This window comes from Ornithorhynchus anatinus, chromosome 2 (assembly GCF_004115215.2).
Source record: "Ornithorhynchus anatinus isolate Pmale09 chromosome 2, mOrnAna1.pri.v4, whole genome shotgun sequence".
Taxonomy (NCBI): domain Eukaryota; kingdom Metazoa; phylum Chordata; class Mammalia; order Monotremata; family Ornithorhynchidae; genus Ornithorhynchus; species Ornithorhynchus anatinus.
Window position 1 is genome coordinate 9,042,179 of NC_041729.1, and position 21,653 is coordinate 9,063,831.

At 47.0% G+C, this 21,653-nt stretch overlaps 1 protein-coding gene across 10 annotated transcripts in view; it reads left to right on the forward strand.

The window, feature by feature from the left end:
* FBRSL1 (fibrosin like 1) overlaps window positions 1-21,653 on the forward strand; it is a 736,960-nt gene that overhangs the window by 264,784 nt on the left and 450,523 nt on the right. The gene's annotated exons all lie outside the window — the stretch shown is intronic.

Below are 21,653 nucleotides of genomic sequence, written 5' to 3' on the forward strand. Positions count from 1 at the left end.
GAATAGGGTTGGGGAGAATCAAGATGGGCCCTCCCTAAGCCATCACTGGGGGGCACAGTGTTAGTGGAAACCCAGTTGTCATGTGACTATTCTGGATTTCTCTTCTGGGCCAGGGTTCTGAGGGAGCAGGCGGATGGGTGGCGTGTTTTCTTTCCTCTATCTCTGCTGTCTCTCTCTCTCTTCCACACCTCTCCCACCTCACAAGTATCCCGTGGAGAAGTGGGGGAAGCACCGCCCCAGGACTGTCTCCCCAAACTGAAACCTTCCTGAAGTGGCCCAAGGCCTGACAGACTAGCTCTCAGGAGTCATCTCCACTGCTGTCTTTGATTTCCAGTTTCCTGGCCAAGCCCTCCACCTGACCAGCGCACCTCTGCTGGGCCTTGGGTCCAAGAGAATCCCCCACCTGACCTTGCTTGCCTCTCCTGGGCCCGGGGACCAGGTTACAAAGATTGAGGGGGCAGGAGCAGAAAGGGCGGAGGGGCAGGTCTGAGCGACCCATGGGTAAGGAAGCGTGACAACTTGTTTTCCTCAAAGCCTGGCCATTCTACCCAACCTGGCAGACCCTCTTCTAGCTCTGCCTGCCCCTGGGCTCCTGCACCTGGCCCTAATGAATTCTGTGCTTCCTGAATAGCCTCTTTTTGATCCAAGCTGATTTCATAATCAATCAATCAATTGTATTTGTTGAGTGCTTACTGTGTGCAGAGCACTGGGTTAAGCACTTGGAAGAGTACATTATAGCAGAGTTGATGGGTATGTTCCCTGCTCACAACGAGCTTGCAGTCTAGAAGAGGACACCGATATTAATGTAATTACATAAATTATTACGGATATGGGCGTAAGTGCTGTGGGGCTCAGGGAAGGGTGAATGAAGGGTACAAATCCAAGTGCAAGGGTGACACAGAAGGGAGTGGGAGAAGAGAAAATGAGGGCTTAGTCAAGGAAGGCATCTTGGAGGACTTGTGCTTTTAATTAAAGTTTGAAGGTGGGGAGAATGATCGTTGGATATGAAGATAGAAGGCACACAGGCCAGAGGCAGGACGTGTGCAAGAGGTCAGCAGTGAGTTAGATGAGATTGAGGTTTCTTTAGCTTTTCTTTTGGCATTTTTTCCTTCTCCTACCTCCTCACCTTTCTCTCACCAAACACTATCCCCCCCCCCATATCCATCCACCTCCCTCCCCTCCCCCACTCCATGATCCCTCACCCCCCAACTCCTATTCTTCCTATCCCTTCCAGACCAGAATAGAGCCTCATAGAGAACAAGCTAGAAAATCCAGGTGGAGAGAGAGAGGGAACAAAAGCCGAAATAGAACGTCAGGGCTCAAATCTATTTCCCAAGAGCCTTGTACAAACTGAAGGAAAGGCAAAGAGCACGTTAGCATGATCGACCTGATCCTGAAGGCTGATTTCCCGGCGCCGGGCAGTGGGTGTATTATTGCATGGCAGAGCACTGTGTTATGCAGCGAAGGTAATGTTTTCCAGGGGATTTGATGTAGTTGAGAGCCAAGATGTAGTAATCTTGTAATGGAGAGGCTTATACCAGCATGAAGGGCTGCCTTAGCAATGTGACAGCTAATAACATGCTTTCTGGAACGGTGTCCCAGGCTCTTGAAATGTCTTTTCCTGCTCCATTAACACGGACATAGATAGACGTGTATATATGGGTGTGCATTTCTGAGAGGGCGACCGACTCCTTAAACAGACATCAGTCACGGAGGGCGGGGCAAGATCTTCTGCTTTCTCCTGGCCTTAAAGAAGCAGCATAGCCTAGTGGAAAGAGCACGGACTTGGGAGTCAGAGGACCTGGGTTATTAATATTAATAATAATGATAATGGTATTTGTTAAGCTCTTGTTCTAAATGCTGAGGTAGATGCAAACTAATCAGGTTGGACTCCATCCCTGTCCCATAGGGGGTTTACAGTCTTAATCCCCATTTTACAGATGAGGTAACTGAGGCCAAGAGAAGTTAAGTGATTTGCCCAAGGTCTCACAATAGACAAGTGGCAAAGCTAGGATTAGAACCCAAGTCCTTCTGACTCCTAAACCTGTACTTTATCCAGTAGGCCACGCTGCTTCTTATCTAATCCTGGTTCTAATCCTGGCTCTCCTTTCTCTAAGACCTTGGGCAAGTCACTTAACCTCTCAACTTCTCTGGGCCTCAGTTTCCTCAGCTGTAAAATGGACATTAAATACCTGTTTCCCACATACTTAAATTGTCAGCCTCATGTGAGACAGGTACTGCGTCCAACCCAATTAACTTGAATCCACCCAAGTGCTTGGAATAGTACTTGACACATAGTAAGCATTTAACAAATACCCCAATAAATAATGAATAATAGAAGGAGCAGATCATTTGTGAAAATGAAATGGTCCCTAATCGGGACCTTGGAGGCAGTTCTGGAATGAAAAGCAGTTCTGGGAGTCCAGCGCTGAGGGATGATGCAAAGGAGACATGAGAATTGGTTGGTATTTAGAAAATATTGAGTAGGATGGAGAAGCAACATGGCTTAGTGGCAAGAGCCAGGGTCAGAGGTCTGGGTTCTAATCCCAGCTCTGCCACTTGTCAGCTGTGTGACTTTGGGCAAGTCATTTAACTTCTCTGGGCTTCAGTTACCTCCTTTGTAAAATGGGGATTAAGACTGTGAGCCCCATGTGGGATTACCTTTTATCTACCCCAGCACTTAGAACAGTGCTTGAAACATAGTATGCAGTTAAATACCATTATCATCATCATCATCATCATTGTGTGAAGCTCTGGCCTGAATAATAATAATAATATTGATATTTGTTAAGCTCTTACTATGTGCCAAGCACTGTTCTAAGCACTGGGGAGAATACAAGGTAATCAATCGGTTGTCCCAAGTGTGGTTCACGGTCCTAATCCCCATTTTACAGATGAGGTAACTGAGGCCCAGAGAAGTGAAGTGACTTGCCCAAAGTCACACAGCAGACAAGTGACAGAGCTGGGATTAAAACCTATGACCTCTGACTCCCAAGCCCAGGCTCTTATACAAGCTGAACTGTTCAGACAGAGTCCCTGTCTCACACAGGGCTCCCAATCTAGCTGGGGGAGGGATGTTGTAACACCTGCATTCAATTAAGGATATTCATTGAGGATTTACTTTGCACAGACCATTGTACTAAGTACTTGGGGGAGTACCATAGAGCATGTAGACGGGGCTCCTGTCCTCAAGGAGCTTGCCCTCCTCGGAGGGGTAAGGAGAGGCTAGAAGGGGACCCTGATTAATCAATCGGTGATATTTATTGAGAACTTACTATGTGCAGAACCCTGTACTAAATGCTCAGGAGAGTACAGTACAACAGGATCGGCAGACTCGTTCCTTGCCCACAGTGAGCTTACAGTCTGTAGGCGGGAGATGGACATTAATATGAATAAGTAAATGATAATATATTATTTAAAGATATACACCTCCCTGCCTTGGGGTTGGCTGGGGTGGGGAGGAGAATATCAGATATCCAAAGATGACAGATCTGTGAAAGCAAGCCAGGGAAAAGAGGGCTTAATCGCGGAAGGCCTCTTGGAGGAGATGGAGCCTTTAATAATGCTTTGAAGGTAGAGAGAATGGTGGTCTGGCATCTGGTCTGTCTGGAGACGGCCCAGGATACAGGAGTTGAAATCATCCAGCGCTCACTCTGAGGAGGGAAAGGGAACACTTACATCTGGCTTGAGTTTCCATTTCAGCAGGATGCTGGCTGACCAGACAGCCAGCCACCTCTTATGCAGATTAAGAATGTCGGGGTGCTGCTCAGATGTGCTACTGGGAGTGCCGGGATGCTGCTTGGGTGAGATTTTGGGAGTGAATGGGAGCTGCTGAGATCTGGTACTGGTTTGGAGAATCAGCGTGGCTCAGTGGAAAGAGCCCGGGTTTGGAGTCAGAGGTCATGGGTTCTAATCCCGGCTCTGCCACCTGTCAGCTGTGTGACTTTGGGCAAGTACTTGACTTCTTGGCACCTCATTTACCTCATCTGTAAAATGGGGATTAAGACTGTGAGCCTCACGTGGGGCATCCTAATTACCTTGGATCTACCCCAGCACTTAGAACAGTGCTTGGCACATGGTAAGCGCTTAACAAATACCAACATTATTATTATTATTATTATTATTATTATTAATCCCAGCTCCTGCACTTGTCTGCTGTGTGACTTTGGGCAAGTCACTTCACTTCTCTGTGCCTCAGTTACCTCATTTGTAAAAAATGAGGATTAAGATTGTGAGCTCCATGTGGGACAACCTGATCACCTTCTATCCCCCACAGCGCTTAGAACACTGATTTGCACATAAGTGCTTAACAAATACCAGCATTATTATTATTATTTTATTGGGGTGATGCCTGGATGCAATAATAAGAGTGTCAGGGTGGCGCTGATGTGAGGTATTGGAAATGTCAGATGCTGCTGGGATCAGATATCAGAAGTGTCAGGATGCTCCTGGGATAAGATCAATGCAAAGTCATTGTTACCACTACTCTTAACTTCTGCTGTCATTGTTCCACCACCTCCTTCCTCTGGATGAGTACGTTTACATCCTCACACCCCGTGAGCATCCTTTACCAGTCTTTGCCATCCATCCCTCCCTCACTCCTCTCACCCACCTTTCTCCTCACCTGGCTGAGGAAGCAGGGCAGGTCAAAGGGCAGAGAACAGGTCAAAGGGCAGAGAAAGATGAGTAGTAAGGGCAGGCAGGTTGGGTATATTTTCCATTCCATCTCTGCCGTACTACCTGCTTTACTGGTGTGCGATTCAGTCAACTCAGAACTTGCTGTGCTTCTAGAAATTCTGTTTCCATGGAAAAGGAAGGACAACCTTATTATTGGCGTTATTGGCAGGCGCTCCTGATTGTTTGCAGGAAATGTCTTATTTTTCTCTGAACTTCATTTTTCCCGACTTTGAAGAAAGTTACCTCTGGGCTCCGGGTGAAAGGTTTTTGTTCTTTCCAGGAAAAGGGAAATCATGGGCTTATTTCTCATTTTGAGGGGTTCAAACCATGTGGGGAATAATGCAACGGTCTACTCACTTTGAATTAGGTATTTTGGGGGCATTTATTCTTTGCTTTCTTTGTCTTTGGCGGTGAAGTTCTTCAGGTGCCAGGCACTGGGCCTCATAATCTTGACGGGGAGACGGGATGGTGTCTTTTCTGATAAAAGCTCCTGGAATAGCGTGGCCTAGAAGAAAGAGCACAGAACTGGGAGTCAGTTCTGCCACTTGCCTGCTGTGTGACTTTGGGCAAGTCCCTTAACTCATTGTACTGAAGTTACCTCATCTGTAAAATGGGGATAAAATACCTCCCCCTAACTGGGAGCTCTGTGTGGTACAGGGGCTGTGTCTGATTTGATAGTATTGTAACTACCCCTGTGCTTAGTATCGTGCTTGTCGCATAGTAAGTGCTTAACAAACACCACACTGATTAATTTAGGCTATTCTTACAGAACCTGTACTGTGTCTTTCCCCACAGAGAATCCTTGGAGACCATTTGTATGGAAGCAGCATGGCCTAGTGGATAGAGAATGGGCTTGGGAGTCAGAAAGACCTGGCTTCTAATCCTAGCTTTGCCACTTGCCTGTATATGACCTTGGGCAAGTCACTTCACTTCTCTGTGCCTTGGTTACTTCATCTGAAAAATGGGGATTAAGACTGTGAGCCCCCATGTGGAACATGGACTATGTCCAATATGATTATCTTGTATTTACCGCAGTACTTAGAACAGTGTTTGACACTTAGTAAGTGCTTAACAAATAGCATTGTTATTATTATTATTACTATCTTCTTCCTAGGGAGTTTGCCATCATGTGGTTCAGCATTTTGCTAATCTGTTAACAATGTTTATGAAAACCCCTTTGTTCCTGGGCTCTGAACTAAGGACCTGTGTGGGGTTATAGAGGAAAGAGAAACACTCTTTCAATCACAAGAAGAATTTAGGTGCCAGGGCAACCTGCTGAAGGGAAACAAGTAGCATTCAGGAGCCAGACCTGAAGCTAAGAGTTGCCATATTGTCTCTCTGACTTGGAAGCCAATCCCTCTGACCCAGGTCTCTCCCATAGACTAGGGAGAATAGTACCCAGGCTGCTTAGGTGGATGAATATGTCAGGTTCTCTGAAGAAGAATATTGCATCAAAGCCTTTATCATTTTTAGTGATGGTAGTAGATTCATTAATTATTAGGATTCACTAGCCCAGTCAGGGGAAGGACTCTGCCCAGACCTGCAGTTCTAGCTGATTACATCAGTAAAAAACCTGTCCACCACAGTAGCCAACTAGTAGATGCACAAGGTTAGTAACTGCAGTGATCACTTAATACCTAGCTGGCTTCAGCTTTCATGGAAGTTGGTTTGCGAAGATAAAAATAGACACTGCTAACATCGATCATCACAACATAACAAGAGAAGCAGCATGGTCTAGTGGAAGGAAAATGGGCCAGGAAGTCAGAGGACCTGGGTTCTAACCCCAGCTCCACCAATATTTCTGCTGTGTGACTTTGGGCAAGTCACTTAACTTTGTGCCTCCTTTACCTCATTAATCTATCAGTGTTTTTTATTGAGTGCTTACTGTGTAGAGAGCATTATACTAAGCACTTGGAGAGTACGTACAACAGATTTGGCAGACATGTTCCCTGCCCACAGTGAGCTTAAAGTGTAGAAGGGGAAGCCTACAGCCTGGAGGGGGACTCTGTAAAATGGGGATTGTGACTGTGTTCCCTGTATGGGACTTGTACTTGGTCCAACCTGATTATCTCGTATCTACCCCAGTGTTTAGTACAGTGTCTAGTAAGGTAGCACTTGATGCCATCAAAAAAAAAAAGGAACAGCCATTTTGTGTGCTGTCGGCAGGCAGGACTATGAGTCCCACAATGACCCTTTTAGTAAAACCACCTTCCCAGGTGAATTTCATGGTCAGAGCCCATATTCCCTGAATCTAGTGTAAGCTTCCAGAGGGCAGGGATCCTGTCTATTCCCTTTATTGACCTCTCCCAAGAGCTTAGAACATGTTCCGCACCCAGTAAGGGCTCAATAAATCCACTGATGGTTTGAGATGAATTGCAGTCAATATTTTCCTGAACCATAGAGTTGTCAATCCATCTCGAACCATCAGTGGATTTAGTGACTGAATTCCTCCGAGAAGCTCCATCTCGTTCAATGGAAAGAATCCTTGGGGCCCCAAGAGGTTAGCCATGTGGCCTGCCCTCCCTCCCATTGCCATGGACTGAGAGGGCTTCGTCCCTGAGGTATTTGTAAATAATTGTGGTATTTGTTAAATGCTTGCTGTGTGCCGAGCGCTGCACTAAGCACTGGCGTAAATGCAAGATAATCGTGTCGGTGACCCAATCTCTGTTTCCAGAGGCTTCAAACTGCCAGCCTCTGGCAGGTGGAGTTTGGTATCTAGGGTGTGCTCTCTTTTGCCTTTTGTCTGTAGTCCCCACTATTAACGTCATTGCATGCAGACAGAATTCAGTAGGCAGAAAGCAGAATTGTGTGTGTATGTGTGTGGTCCCGTCCATTCAGATGTCTAGATTTCATTCTGTCCCTTTCCAACTTGTCTCAGTGTGCATTTAATTCTAAAAGCCAGATAAGAAGGAGTGCAATTGATGATTGGCTCTCCTGCAGGCTAAGCTCAAGTTTGCTAATGTTCAAAGATTAACAGTTTCAGCTTTGCAAAGTGCAGTGCTTCAGAATGGAAAGGCTTTGCCTTCCCACCACAGCCCAGGCGGGGAAGTGCTTAAACCCATCTTCAGCAGTTGGATTCTTCTTGTCGAGACTACTTACAGGCAGTTAAAACCAGTCACTTAAACCTTTTCACGCCAACTTTTATTGAAAAGGATTTAGAGCCCAGGGAAAAAAACAAATGCATTAACATTCTAACAGGCATTCTTTCATTCATTCAATCGTATTTATTGAGCGCTTACTGTGTGGAGAGCACTGTACTAAGTGCTTGGAATGTACAATTTGGCAACAGATAGAGACAATCCCTGCCCAACAAAGGGTTCACAGTCTAAAAGGGGGAGACAGACAGTAAAAAAAAAAAAACAAAACCACAAAACATCCCCTCACTCCCCTTACTCCCGTCACTCCCCAGACCTGGGGAATCAGAAGGTCTGTCTGGAAAACTCTGGTTTCATCAATGCTTCCTTGACTCAGAGCCCCATAAGAGTTGCTGGGTATAAGTGCAGTAGAGTAAGTAGACCCAGTTACTGTCCTCAAAGAACTTACTTTCTCATAGGTTTTTGAAGCTGTTTGTTCCTAACCTCTGGAACGGTTGTCCATAAAGCTGCGAGAATTGCTGCCTGGCTAGGGAGCGTGTTGTTAACAGTGAGGATCCTGGGTAGGGGCAGAGGTCATGGCCTCAGTTTGAAATACAGAATTTGCTGTTGGATTCTCTGGGGACTCACAAGGCCAGAGTCCAGTGATTCCTAATAAACCTCTCCCTTCTGCTGTCCCTTAGGAAGAGAAAGCAGGAGCAAAGTCAATCAGTCATTTGTATTTGTTGAATGCCTACTCTGTGCAGTGCACTGCTTGAGTGACATGAGAAGCAGCATGGCCTAGTGGAAAGCACACGGGTCTGGGGTTTAGGACAGGAGCTCTAGTCTATCCCGGCTGAACCACTTGCCTACTCAGTGACCTTGGACAAGTCATTTAACTTCTCTGCACCTCAGTTTCCTCATCTGTCAGAGTGGGGGAAATGTAACCATTCTACCTTCCCCCTTGTGAGACAAGGACTCTGTCCTATCTGCTTATCTTGTATCTACCCCCAGCACTTAGTGCACTGTTTGGCCCATAGTAAGCTCTTAGCAGATACCACCAAAAATGATTCCAGCCCTCAAGGAGCTTGCCATTTAGCTCCTTGCTTCTTCACAAGAATTATGAGTGCAGGTGCATTGGGTCAGGAGATCAAAGGACGGAGTGAGAACTCCTCTGAAAACCTCACTTATCTGAGATGTTTTGAGGAAAAGCTGGCCTGGATGCAGAGGGTTGGATTAGATGACCCCCTCAATCAAAAAGTGGGATGTATTGAGTGGTACTCTGCAGAGAGCACAGTACTAAACTCTAGGAAGACTGTCTGAATTGGCTGATCCCTGCCCTCGTGGAGCTTCATTCTAGCAGGTGACACAGTCCTCTCCTACCTTCTGTTTCTCTGATTCTCCTGCATTTCCCCCAGGTAGAGCTACCTGGGGACTCAGGAAAGAAAACCCCAATAGATGAAGTCGGGGATAAGCTCCCCAGGATTCAACCAGCAGGAAGCTTCCAAACCATTCCGAATGACTCCAATTTATCGAACGAATAGTTGCTTATTCTCCTCACTAAACAGTCCTCTAGCTTTTATCTGACAATTATATTTTGCAAATTATTCTATCACACAGGTCATTACCCAGTGCATTTACACCAGCTCCGCAAACTAATCTATCCATTAGGCTGCCTTGGAAAGTTTCTACTGCAGATGCTGGGTGGATGTGGGAGGAGGAGGATTCTGAGAGGAGCTACTGAGGGGACTCCTGGCTCCTGGGCCTGCAGGCAGTTGCTGGCTCAGAGCTTTCCAGACCCGCCTCCCTCATCCAGCGATCCAACTCTTGTTCCTCCCTCGTGACACTCAGCCTAGAGAGCCCAGACTTAGAACTGGGAGAGCTGCCCATTGTGTAATTCAGGAAGCTCTTCCCTCCATCCCGCTTCCAACCCCCTCCCCCTGCTCTGTCCCCCTTCCCTCCTCCCTTTTCATCCTCCCTGGCTCCCTTCCCTCCCCCAAGAACCCCTTCTCTTCTCCCTGCCCTCTCCCTGCCTTTTTCCTGTCCTCTTTTCTCCTCCCTAGCCCCCTTCTGTCTTCCCCGCCTCCCTTTACTCCTTCCTGCCCCTCTTCTCTCCTCCCATCCCCTTTGCTCTGTGTCCCCCTTCCCTCCTCCCTGCCCTTTTTTTAATTGGTATTTTTAAGTGCTGACCATGTGTCAGCCCTGAGGTAGTTACAAGTTAACCAGGCCAAATACAGTCTAACTAGGAGGGAGAATAGATCTTGAATCCCCGTTTTGCAGTTGAGGAAACTGAGGCACAGAGAAGTTAAGTGACTTGTCCAAGGTCATACAGCAGACAAGTGAGAAGGGAAGTAGTATGGCCTAGTGGAAAGAGCACGGGCCTGAGAGTCAGAGGACCTGGGTTCTAATCCTGGCTCCTCCATTTCCTCATCTGAAAAATGGGGATTCAATATCTGTTCTCCCTCTCAGATAGTGAGACCATGTGAGATGGGCACTGGGTCTGACCTGATTCTCTTATATCTATCCCATCGTTTAGTGCAATGCTTGGCACATAGAGCCACTTAAATACTGTTATCATTCTTATTATTTTTATCATTGTTATTATCATCATCATTTCATTGCCTCAGGTCAGTTCAGGTGGACATCTAATCTGTCCATAAAGGTCTTAAGGAGTGAAGTCAGTCCACTGTATTTATTGAGTACGTGCTGTGTGCAGACTACTGTACTAAATCCTTGGGGGAGTACCGCATAACAATATAACAGACACATTCCCTGCCCACAACGAGCTTACAGCCTTGATGCTAGGCACCTTCCTGTGGCAGCCCGCTCTAGTGTTTCATCACTTTGCAATCAGAAATTCTTCCTTAAATCCCAACTCTATCCTCCTTTAAGACCATTTTCTTTTGTTTCATCCACCTTTGGCCAAGAGCACCATTAGACAGCATCCTGCCCCTCAAATCCCTTTGTGGATTTGATGGTAGATATTAGTCCACTGCCCTCTCTTCCGCAAACCAAACAGCTCCAATCCCTTTCACCTTCCCTCCCAGAACGTACCCCCAGCCGTTAATCATTTGATCCCATGAAAAAGATTTTTCTCCGAGATGGTTGAATGGCAATTAATCAGGAGCAGTGATTGCTTTTGGAGTCTCAGCTGCAAAACTGGTTTACCAGGCTCCCGTAGGCCCCCAGGGCTGGGTTTAGGGGTATCTAGGAAAAATGTCCCCCAGACCCCCACCCCTTCCTGTGTATTTGTGTGTTGAGGGACGGGAGGGGATGTGTCCTAGCCTCCCGGCACCCACAGGGCCTGTGCTGAGCAAGACTGACTCAATCCAGCAGTCACGCCCCTTGGTGAAATTTGGGCCCGACCAGACGGTGAACTCAGCTGAAATTGCACCCTGGCCCTGCCCTTGAAGCTGGAAATGGCCTGCAGGAGCATTGCCAGAGACCACTACAAATAATCACTCAGGGAAGAAGAAGATTATTTATTTTAAGTGCAGATTGCTTGCAGATTTAGAAGCCGGCCCTCTGAGCAGGCTAATCGAGTTGTTGATCTTCTGAATCCCGTGGTTCCAAGCCCACAGCTGGGTTGGCAACTGGAGAGCCGGCCACGGTTTTTGGCCGGACACCGGACCCTTGTGACCCTCCGGCAGTTCCCAGTTGCTAACTCACCTCGCTACTCTCCTTCTACAACCTAGTCTGCAGACTTGGTTCCTCTAATGCTAACCTCTCACTGTACCTCGATCTAGTCTATCTCACCGCCGACCTCTCGCCCACATCCTGCCTCTGGCCTGGAACACCCTCCCTCCTCATATCAGACAGATAATTGCTCTCCCCCACTTCAAAGCCTTATCAAAGGCACATCTAGTCCAAGAAGCCTTCCCTGACTAAACCCTCCTTTCTTCTTCTCCCACTCCCTTCTGCATCACCCTGACTTGTTCCATTCATCCTCCTTCCCGGTCCCACAACACATATGTATATATCTGTAATTTATTTTATTTACTTTTTATTCATTTATTTATTCATAATAATGTATTTCTTCCCCTCTAGACTGTGAGCTCATTGTGGGCAGGGAATGTGTCTGTTTGTTGTTGTACTGCATGCTGTGCACACAGTAAGCACTCAGTAAATACGATCGAATAAATGACTGAGTTGTGGGGGAGGTAGCGAGAACAGCACACTACGTTTAAGCCTCTTTTGTATCGGTAGAATTGCAGCTCTGCAGCCCACACGTGGAAATCCTCTTCCAGAAAACAATCATAATCATAATTAATATCTCCGATTGATGGAACTCCTTTTTCTCCCTGGAGGGCACAGGCTGTGGACCTCAAAGAGCTGAGATGCAGTGCCCTTGTCAACTTCAGCGGCTGACTTGTAGTTCTTTGCCTCTCTCTCCGTCTCTGCACGCCCAATTATTGCAGGAAGACATTTCCCCGTTTTGACAGGCTGGCTCATTTGCATGTTTTGCTAAATGCTCATTATTTAAATGTTAACATGGAAGTCAACCAAGCCAACACATTTCCCGCTTTGAGGAAATCAAAAGCCCTTTTTCATGGCTTCTTCAGTTCTCCTTTAAAATGAACATTGAATCGTTCCAAGCCAGCCTGCTGTTCAAGGGGACAAGTGAAATGGTTTCCACCAGTCCTCCTCCCTCAAGGACCATACGGGGTACAGGGGCCTAAATCGTAGTGGATAGAGTCTGGCCTGGGAGTCAGAAGGTCATAGGTTCTAATGCTAGCTCTGCCACTTGTCTGCTATGTGACCTTGGGCAGATCACGTCACTCTCTGGGTCTCAGCTACCTCATCTATAAAATGGGGATTTACTTGCGAGCTTTAGGGAGTATACGATGTCCCTGCTCTCGCAGACTTGACCATCCCATCTATAAGCCCCATGTGGAACAATGACTGTGTCCAATCTGATTAACTTGTCTTTGCCCTGTGCTTAGAGTGGTGCCTGACTTACAGTAAGCACTTAACACATATATACATATATATATATATATATGGATGTGAAAGGGGGCAAGGGTTTCCATTGCTGGGCATGTTGGGAAGGTTCCTTTCTCCTTTACAATAATGTGCAAACTCCAGCCAGGCCCCAGAGATGATGATTTCATGCAGGAGAGGCCGTAAACGAGGAAGACACAGATGTGGCCGCGTCGGGCCTGCTTGTACTTCAAGCAGCACAAATTGAAATTAAACGCTAGGCTTTGCAGAACAACAACTCGCTTTCAGGAAGAGAGCGGTTTCTCAACTAAAGCCTTCCCTGTCGCCTTCATTTTTCACAGGGATATCTTGAGCAGCTCGGCGGCTTTTCGGGGCCTGATTTGAGGCACATAATTGGAGCACTAAAACTACACGCACACGAAGTGTCATGTAATGGATGAGGCTCGTTTAATTGTAGGCCGCTCAGGAAGAACCCAAGAAACACTTGGCTGCTAGCTAATGCAGAGGTGTAATTAGACTTCTCGATGGGTGTAATTAGGCTGATTGCAGAGAAAAAAGTTCAGCGGGTTCTGGATGTGTGGGGAGTCTCTGGGCCTTATTGTCTTGTCTTTAAAAGTTGTGGCACAACAGTAGTGTGTGGGGAGGAGGAGCCCAGAATGGAGAGCGATTGGGAGCACTTCTGGCTTCACGAACAAATCAGGTCCCTGGCAGATGGATGGCATAGTCTCCTCCCACTTTAAATAAGAACAATAAAAAACCAACATGGGATCGGTAGGTGATAGGCTCCATGGAGTGAACTTACGAGCTTTCGGGAGTATACGAAGTCCCTGCCCTCGCAGACTTGACCGTCCCAGTGGAAATGCAGAGCTGATCAAGGGTCTGACAACACTTTGAATTTGTAGATCTTTGGCTGTTAGAAAGTGCTGCCCCATCAGTTATTTCCTTTTATCTTCACATCTCCCTGGCAGGTTTCGTTATCGCCATTTCACAGTTGGGGTTCTAGACTGTAACCTTGTCCTATAGACTGTAAGCTCGTTGTGGGCAGGGAGCGTGTCAAGCACTATACTAAGAGCTGAGGTAGATACCAGTTCATCGGGTCCCATATGGGGCTCACAGTCTAAGTAGGCGGGCGAACAGGTACTGAATCCCCATTTTGTAGATGAGGGAACTGAGGCACAGAGGAAGTGAAATGACTTGCCCAAGGTCACACAGCAGACACATGACAAAGCTAGGACTAGAAACCAGCTCCCCTGATTCCCTGGCCTTTGCTCTGTCCACTAGGCCAGGCTGATATTGGTTAGCTTACTGTACTGTGCGCTGGGGCTGATACAAGATAATTGGGTGGGACCCGGTCCCTGTCCCTCTAAACTGTAAGCTTTCTGTGGGCAGGGAATGTATCTTTTTATTGTTGTATTATTGTACTCTCCCAAGTGCTTAGTATAGTTCTCTGCATACAGTATGCACTCAATAAATATGAGAGCACTGGAAATGGCAACCTGCACCAAGCTGTAGAAGCTCCTGATGGAGGATGATGAGAAAGGAGACACCAAGAGGTCCGGTGAGTCATGTTTGGATTTGCACTGAGGGCTGGATGCTGCCCAGAGAGAGATCCGGGTGCAAGGACAGATGCTTGACGGAGACTTTTCCACAGTCAGCAGCCTTCTTTTTAACCTCGGAGCAATGTTTTTAATTACCGAAACCAAAATCGGAGATTACAGTTCATTCCTGCGTTGGTTACCTTCAGAGTGCTGACAACTCAAATCCTCACTTGTCACTGTGCTCAGTGTACGGTGAAAATCAGGTTATGTTTAAAAGATTTAACATTTGCACCCTGAAGCTTGGTAGGATGAGAACCTCTCTCTATTTGCTTTGAAAATACCATACCTTCCTGCATTAATAATGCTTCCACGGCAGATATGTGCTTCAGGTAAAATTGCTTGATGGGGATAGGTTGTGATATGGGCTAGCTTCCCCTGGAGGACAAAGAGAATTTGGTTTTCCCAGGTTAGTGTTTTAGAAATAGAGGTTAGTCCCAGAAAACAAACAAGCAAGTGAGAACAGACCACATTTCCAGAATCGCAAAATCTCATCCCCAGTTTCTTGGGCTGTGGAGTAAGAGTGGAAAGGATATAGCTCTGGATCCTGGAAAAAATACCCTTGAAAAACAGAACCAGTAGAATAAGGAATACATTTCTGGATTTTAGCCCCAGTTGCCGTGAAATGTACTTTCCCTAAAATTGCTTTCCCTGGCAGCAGGAAGGGTCGTGGTAGCGTGGGTGGCCATCTCATCTGCAACAGATAGACCCGGCTCTGCCCACTTGTCTGCCGTGTGACCCTGGGCAGTAACTTCGTTGTTCCTCAGTTCACTCATCTAAAAAATGGGGTTGGACACAAGGACACAAGGACTGCATCCAACCCAATTACCTTCTTTTTACCCCGGTGCTTAGTACAGTGCCTGGCAGATAGTAAGCACTTAATAGATTCCACAATTATTATTATCATTTTTATTAAAAGAGAAGGGAATGGGCAAATAGGTTTCTTCAGGCTTGGCACTTTTTGCAGAAATCTGCATCTCTGGATTTGTTTCTCTGCCAGTCGGCCGGTAAATATTTGAAGACCCTGATGGATTCAAAGAGTGGATTAGGGCTTTGGGTCAACCTTAAAGATCTGGATCCTGCCCTCAGAGAGCACACAGGACAATAGGGGAGGTGAGACGGGCTGACAGATATGTGAGCTGTGGAATTGTGCACGGTCACCCTGGGAATTACAAGAGCGTGTTGAAAGGGAGAAGTAGGGCCTGTGGAATTGCGAATGATTGGGTTTCAATTTTCACAGCTTCCCCTTTCCCCCCTAGCTCAAACTAGAGGACATCACTGTACAAGAGTTTGGCTCCTTCCCCGCTGATGGGAAAAGAAGTGGGTCTTTTTCAGATTCTTCCTGGGAGGCTAATGGCTTGTGGATAGGCCAGGGGCTCTGAGTTCTGCTTCTAAACTCTTCACCAAAGGTGCACAGCTGGTCAGGGAAATTGTTTTCTCCCATCCAGAGTCCATCATGTGTAACTCACCATATGTGCAGTAAGTCGCGTACCTTTCCCAACTCCATTTCTCCTTCCAGGTCTTTTATGTTAGGAAGGAAGGGGCTGGGGGGACAGAATGAAGTGGGGGACCTGCTCGGGGAAGCAGAAGAGGCCTCTTGCCCTTGCCCTGCTCTTAGAGCCCAGCTGGGTGCACCAACATAATATTTATCTCACTCTGCCCGGCACTTAATCGGCTGTGTATTTCCTGCAGTTAGTGTGCCAGTAGCCTCTAGCTCTAGTGTCTCTTACAGGTCTTAATAGGTGCAAGGAACACCATCTGGCATCCCTGACCTGAATGTCAGGGCATTTCCATTTCCAAACAGGCCCTGGGCCATTTAAGAAAGCTCAGGGACTCCTCCATCTCGCCGCTGAGTGGGATGATCTGTCGAAAGAATCTTATTTAGAGCCAGTGGCTCCAGGTATGTGTTGTCAAAATGTGTTAAGTGCGTGAAGCTGACCTAACTCTCCACGGCCGAGGATTTCTGGCTGCTTGCTGACGGAGTTACAGCCTCCCATTGGCTTACGAAGGGAGGATGAAGGTGGAAGCTCATGGCTTAAAATGCTAGACAGGTCTTCTCTTTTCCCAGGCCCAGCCTGGCTTTAGTGGGTTTTTTTAATCACTTTCTTTCCCATCCATACTTCCCAAAGGCCTAATCTAGTGCCTGGCACCAAGTGGGCTCTCAGTAAATGCTACTGTTATCTCTTTCTATGTGTGTGTATAGATGTTTATATATACATATATGTGTACAAATACATATAGGCAGATATACATCAGGAAAGAAGAAGAGTGAGCGAGAGCATGAAGCTCTTTCTGTGTATCTGCCCATTGAGTAGATCACAAAACCCTGGAAAATAGTTGTTCATTGTAGTCAAAAAAGTAAAATCTGATGGTGAAGTTCCTACTACTACTATCACTAGTTCATGTACATCTAACTAGACCCCAGACCAGGAGGACTAGAATGCTGAGAAGGGTCCTCTAGTTCAAGTCAAAGAGGCAGGATGGAGGTAAAGGATGAAACTCCCCGTTATCATTTGTCTGTTTTCAATGGGAAAAGTCTAACCTCAGGGTGAGTGGAATGCCCTCCAATAGGATCCTGCAGGTTCTGTAGGGGAAAGTTCAGAGTCTTGGTATGGCTAGGGCTTTGTGGGAAACACCACCAGGTCATTCTTCCAGCCAGATTGGCCTGTCATCATGTGGACAATGCTGATGATGGGGATCAGAAGTCAGCTCATGGACAAACAGGCCAGCTCAGTGGAAAGAGCCGGGCTTGGGAGTCAGAGGTCGTGGGTTCTTATCCCAGCTCCACCGCTTGCCAGCTGTGTGACTTTGGGCAAGTCACTTAACTTCTCTGTGCCTCAGTTACCTCATCTGTAAAATGGGGATTAGAAACTCTGAGCCCCACGTGGGACAACCTGATCACCTTGTATCCCCCCAGCGCTTAGAACAGTGCTTTGCACATAGTAAGAGCTTAACAAATGCCACCATTATTATTATTGTTATTATTAGAAGGAAAGTTAGGGATGTTGGAATAGCACACCTATCCTATAGAATCCTTAAAGATAGGTGTACAGGAGGGCCAGTATCACGGTTCCTCCAGATATCCTCAGAGAAAGAATATCTTTGGCTAGACCCAGTAACGGTGGTGATGGTGGTCTCATGCTTTTCATTTCCTCTCCCTCAGCCTCCCTGGAGTATCACTCCCTTTGTGGTAGGACCCAAGATCCCCCATTTAACACTAACTTTAAAGACTCAGCGACTGTGGGGGGATATATCAATCAATCGTATTTATTGAGCATTTACTGCATGCAGAGCACTGCAGAGCATTCCACTCAACCTAAGGCTGAGAAGCAGCATGGCTAGTGGATAGAGCACGGACCTGGGAGTCACAAGGTCATGGGTTCTAATGCCGTTACCACCACTTATCTGCTGTGTGACTTTGGTCAAGTCACTTAACTTCTCTGGGCCTCAGTTACCTCAACTGTAAAATGGGGATTAAGACTATGAGCCCACGTGGGACAACCTGATTACCCTGTATCTGCCCCAGTGCTTAGAACAGTGCTTGGCACATAGTAAGTGCTTAACAAATACCACAGTTATTATTATCATCATCATCATCATTATTATTATTATTATTGCTAAACGCTTGGGAGAGGACACTATAACAGAGTTAGTAGAACATATCGTATGTCAGGTCGGGAAGAACTCCCTCCGCAAATACTACGAACCCAGTCCAATCAAACCAGACTGCCGTTAATTCTGCTGCTCCGCTGTGGCTGTGAGGACCCGAGGGAATGGAGGGGGTTGGAATTGAGAGACTGACTCCGTGTTCTGGATTAGCCCCTCGATGAACCAGGAGCCAAATCCACATGGCTGACATGACCTGGCAGTGGGCACCTGCTGGTGGTGCCAACAGGAGTTCTTCTCAAAAAAAAGTGGTTGGGAGTATTTTCTGTATTTAAAGGAGCAGGTCCCAAACTGGAGAAGAACTCCTCAACTCTCCAGTCTCCACTTATTTCCTCTCCAGATGGCTCAGAAGTTAGTGGCTTGTCCCTCTTTCCTCCTTACAACCCTACCTACCATTCTACTTTGATGTGGACTCCAAAATCAAATTTTCTTATTTATTAGTGAGACCTGAACAAAGTTCTGGGTACTCGACATCCTTAATCACTCTTCCCTCTGAATAGAACACAGTCCCTGGAATATGAGGAATCAAGCTGGTTAATGTTGTACCAGTAGAGATAAGAAAAAACATCCAAATGTCCCTGAGTTTTACCTTTCCCATCCCTAATCAGATTACTTAACAGTTGGGGCTGTAAATGAAGCAGCCTGCCATATCCTGAAATAATTGATACTTTTTCCAGTGTCCAATCACACTCTGTTAGGGAAAGGTTAAGGAACTGAAGGGGAGAGTCATTGTGGGCAGGCAGTATGTCTATTTGTTGTTTTATTGTACTCTCCCAAGTGCTTCATACAGTGCTTTGCATATAGTCAGTGCTTAATAAATACAATTGATTGAACAAATGAATGAATCAATGAGTCACAAAGCAGCCAGCTTCTTGAGCTTTCTTTGGTCTCCAGCATGGCAGGGGTGAAATAGTCAGGACATTTGTTTTTATGATATTTGTTAAGCACTCCGTATGTGGCAGGCAACTGTATTAAGCCCTGGGGTAGGTATGTACTAATCAGGTTGGACAAAGTCCCTGTCCCACATAGCCCTCACACTGTCAATCCCCATTTCACAGATGAGATAACTAAGGCACAAAAGAATGAAGTGACTTGCCCCTGGTCCCACATCAGAGAAGTGATGAAGCTGGGATTAGAACCCAGTCCTTCTGACTTCCAGGCCCATGCTCTGTCCATTAGGCCATGCTGCTTCCTTTTTGGAAAGAGAGTTGGGGTCCTCAGAGAATCACTGTGGTCCCCAGGTGCCAAAGTTTCCCCTGCAACACAGTGTGGAGACCTTTCTTGCTTGTGATCGTGATCTCATCTCTCTTACTCTAAATGTCCCCAGGGTCTGATTGAAAGGGTGTTAAGGCATTGAGGCTCTGGGGTGCTAGGTGGAAATGGCAGGTGCCAGTCTGGTAATGGGGATGACAGGATCATGGTCCAATCTCGAGGAAGACAGCAGTTGGTGTTTTTCTGTAATCCCCTCTCCTGCTCCCGCCCCACCTGCTGCCCTCTGCCACATTGACAATCTCCAAAAAACAAACACCAAGGAAAGCCCAGCGAGCACTACTGCAAACAGACATAGTGGCCTCATTTCTCAGGCCAGGGCTGGAGCCCTGGAGGAGCCCCTGACGGACAAGGCTGACCTGATCAGGGAGACCGACCCAGCGGCCAACCACGGGCAGGGGCTCCCACCTTGGGGACCAGAGCTGACGCAGCAGGCAAGGCCCAGGCTGGGGTCCGGGGATCAGAGGTGGGTCCGCACAAGTTCTGGGCACTGTTGGGGTGAAGGTTGCACCACCGGCTATAGCCTGTGAGGCTGACCCACTTTGTTGGGGGTGAAGTGGGTTGGTGGGGGTGCTGTGCCCTGATGGCTGAAGGAGGGAGAGTCCCCAGGAGGTTGAGGGGAGGAGTCGAAGTGGGGGCAAGCCAAGAGGGGGTCTTGGGCTGTAGCGGCAGCCATGTTGGCTGAGTCAGGAACTCTCCAGGACTGATTTGTTCTAAGCCAGGTTTTGTTGGAGATGAATGATAATTGTGATTTTTGTTAAATGCTTCTTAGGAGCCAAACACCATACTAAACACTGGGGTTGATAGAAGATAATCAAATCAGACACAGTCCCTGTCCCTCAGGCCGAGGGTAGCTTCTGGTTTCATCTCATCATTGGTGAGGGAGATGGGGGTGCAATTCTGCGATTCCCTTTCTCTTGAATTTTGACCCTGCTCTCCACGGACAAGAAAGATACAGAAAAATCCCAATTCCCAACTCTGTGCAGCTGAGGGGAGAGTGCATCTTTCAGGCACCTACCTATAATATTTATGCAGTTTTTTCCCATAGAGTAAAAGTCCTTAACCCACAGGTAGCCGAGGAACTCTTCTTGCCAGGAAATCCCTGGTTCATAGTTTTCTAGTGGCTGTAGGTCTAGGTGATTATGTAGCACCACTTCCATTTTAAATGAATTCTGGTAGTGTACAGGCCAGACCCTCCCTGCTCCAGACCCTCCCTTCCTGGTTCTGGCTTCTCTTTCCCCACCTCTCCCCATCACCCTCCCTAAAGTGGCATGGTAAGAACATGGAATCAGCAGCTCATAGTTGGGTTCACTGAGGCCCTGTTCAGCCTGTCAACCAGAGATATTTAGAGCACTGTACTAAGTGCTTGGCAGAGGCCAGTACAATCGAGTTGGTAGACAGAGTCCCTGCCTTCAAGGACCTCACAGTCCAGCTCCCAGGAAAGGTCTTGTGACAAGCATAGCTTCTTTGCTTCCTGGGCTGTCTTTGGTTGCTTCTAGTCAGTCTTCCCCTGGGTTCTAAGAAGTATCTAAGATTCCATTTGTTGAAGCCACACTATCCTATGCCCTCTCCCCTCAATAGCACAATACATTTAGCTGTGTTCTGCTACAATGCCAAAGGTGCACAGGGAAGATATCCTGCACCTTGCTTGGCCACGGACTAGCTGCAGTTGCATTGGTTTTTCCAGAGGCAGGTGGTCAACTCTCAGGTGGGAAGGAAGGGGAAAAGTCATATCAATTCAATTGATCAACAGTGGTATTGATTGAGTGCTTACTGTGTGCAGAGCACTGAACTAAGCCCTTGGGAGAGTACAGTACAATAGAGTCGGTATACACGTTCTCTGCCCACCAGGAGCTTAACTCCTAGTCGGTTTGGGAATTGGATCCTAATCTAATAATAATGACAGTCATAATGAGTGTGGTATCTGTTAAGTGCTTCCTATGTGGCATGCACTATACTAAGAGCTGGGATACATACAAGGTAATCAAGTCCCAGTTTAGGCTCACCTTATCAGTAGGAGGGAGAAAGGTATTGAATCCCCACTTTACAGATTGAATGAATGAGTGAATGAATGAATGAGATGAGGGACAAAAGGCACAAAAAGGTCCAGTAACTTTACCGAGATCACACAGCAGACAATGGTGGAAGTAGGATTCGACCCCAGGTCCTCTGACTCCCAGTCCCATGCTTTTTCCACTAGGCTACATCACTTCACAATTGTGATGAAGCTCATTATGGGCAGAGAACTCAACTGCTAATTCTGTTGCACTGTACTCTCCCAGGTGCTCAGTACAGTGCTCCACACTCAGTAATCGTTCAATAAATACCATTGATTGACTCCATGTAAATGATTTACCTTGGTGGATGAGCTCCAGGGGGTTCATCCTAGGGATTTTGTCCCGATGGGCGGGCGTTCCTGTCCTGAAGTAAGCAT